General features: G+C 50.2%; 1 long non-coding RNA gene across 1 annotated transcript; it reads left to right on the top strand.

The window, feature by feature from the left end:
* The first annotated feature begins 482 nt into the window (after positions 1-482).
* Positions 483-1,741, top strand: LOC123157883 (uncharacterized). Its single transcript, XR_006479158.1, has 2 exons — positions 483-1,292; positions 1,410-1,741. It is a non-coding gene; the product is annotated as an uncharacterized lncRNA (long non-coding RNA).
* Positions 1,742-2,261: the final 520 nt, after the last annotated feature.

Here is a 2,261-nt window from a genome sequence, read left to right as displayed (position 1 = left end):
CCGGTTCTACGCTAGAGACGAGGTGAAGGGTGGTCAAGAACCGCAGCGGAGCCTGTAGAGCATTTGCGGTGGCGTGTGGTGGCCGGCGGGGGGGGGGGGGGGGGTGGGGTGAGAAGGATGGCACGGGCATAGATGCGGCATGAGAGTGGAGTGAGTGAGGCAGTAGATGGCAGGAGACTTTTTACTCCAAACGGTAGCGGCCGAGCAAATATAGGGGCGGGATGCACTATTGAGGATAAATTATCCTTCGCTAATGGTTATTAGAGATCGGTTAGGTGGCGGTTAGCAGATTAAAACCGAATTTTTACTCCTCTATCTGGTTATAGGGGTATTGGAATTAACCACGATGGAGTAGTCCTGTCCGAGTTGGACTAGAACAGTCGCTGAATTTCTCCCCGAACATCAGGATTTTAAGCTCTCCTCCCCGAAGTCTTCATTGCCATTGGATTTCTCGCACCAATCTTGGAGCAGTGAAAGTTGCAACATCAGCTCTCAACTCGTTCGGGGGAGAAGAAAAATGTCCCGAACGCCTCTCCACTCACTCTTCACGTTTCCCTTATCCATCCCTACGGCCCCAACTCCCTCGTCACCGGTCGGACGACGAACCAAGCAGCAGCCCGCGATCCCGAGCAGGGACGCCCAACACCCACCTCCTTCGACGTGCGCCGTCTTCTCCGGCCGCCGCCGGGGATTTGCAGCCACCGGACGGTGAGGTTCTCTCACCCGCGACTGGCCTTGGGCGCCTTCATGCCCGCTCCTCTTCAGCTCTGTGGATCTGCATCGCGCGCCGACGCCGATGGCCCTGGAGCCGCCGCGATTCTGGTCGGCGCCACAAGGTGGAGGTGCATTCCTGGTGGTGGCCGAGCGCCGCACCGCCGCCTGCCCCGCCGCGGCGGACGACGAGGCCACCTCCTCTCGTCGAGGTCTTCACGCGACGGTAACCGTCATGCCTCCACCGCGCTCTGGGTCAGCATCCTTCTGCAAGCTCCTCGCCGACCTGCTCGAGATGCCGCCGTGGGAAGAGAGCTGAGCGCCGCCTGCTCTCCTACGCTGACGCGGCTGGCGTCGGGGCTGCCTATCTGTGCGTGATCCTCGCGCGCTGCAGCGAGCACCAGGCCGCCGCGCTCCCGGTGAATGCAGCTACCTATGGACCGAAGGTAAATTGCCATCGTTTCCCCTCTGCCACCACCCGCCATGCCCCACAGCGTTGGAGGAGGTCGAGGGAGTTCGAGCTCGACCATCACGGCACACATGCACATGGCCCCTGCTGGCATTGACACCCTCCCCTGCAGGTAATACTTCACTTCCCCCATTGAAATTGCTCTACACTTCCATCAGTACTCCAGAATCGTAGTCATTTAGTTGAAGATCTGCTCCTAGTTTGTGAATCCTCTGTTATTAATCTTCAGAAACAAAGCATACAAGAGAATTACTCTTTCAGCAAGTGAAGAGCTACTTTTATTTGTGATGATGCAAAAAGGAGTCCACATCCCTACTATCTTGTAGCCTACAGCAGCACAACTTGACTCACTGATGAAGATAATACCAGTGTTTTTGGAGTTATTTCTCACTGCACTAATGAATTTGAGCACTATCTTGTATTGTATCATTTATCTAGTCACTATATCTATTTGTGCCACCACAATGTTGTTACCTTATCCTGTTCTCACTCTGGTCCCGTTCTGATGTCTATTTGGTCTGGAGAAACTTCAGTTGGTGCATCAATTGCCTCCTTATATTATGTTTGAACAAACTTTTATATGCTATCAAACCAAAAGATGATGAGAAAATGATCTACTTTGTGCCAAAATACTAGAGGGTTGTACTGAAGTGCATTAGATGTATCTTGTTATATGTGGTAGTCTGTTTCATCTTCTATATACGACAAAACTTTCCGTAGAGTTGAACTTTTAAGAGCATATATGAACATATACTTTGGTCCATGGATGTCCCAGGGAGAGGCACAACATAAGAAATAATGTAGATCACTGTATAGTTGGTGCTTTACAGAGTGCTTGGCAATTTTATCTCTATCCATACTCATAAACGGCAGGAAATTCATGTGATTTTCCATTGCAACTTTTGCGTAAACATGAATTTGGCATCATGGCTTAGAAGTCTGTTGATTTTTCCATGGCAACTTTTGAATATGCATTTGCCGTTGCAATTTTTGATCAATTTTTTACTGCACGTACATGGAAAATGTGTTATATAAAAGCATGGCAATTTTCAATATAAACAACATGGAAACATTGAATGTG

The sequence above is a fragment of the Triticum aestivum genome, chromosome 7B (assembly GCF_018294505.1).
Source record: "Triticum aestivum cultivar Chinese Spring chromosome 7B, IWGSC CS RefSeq v2.1, whole genome shotgun sequence".
Lineage (NCBI taxonomy): Eukaryota > Viridiplantae > Streptophyta > Magnoliopsida > Poales > Poaceae > Triticum > Triticum aestivum.
The sequence above is the reverse complement of the archived record's forward strand: the minus strand, read 5'-3'. Positions and strand labels throughout refer to the sequence as shown.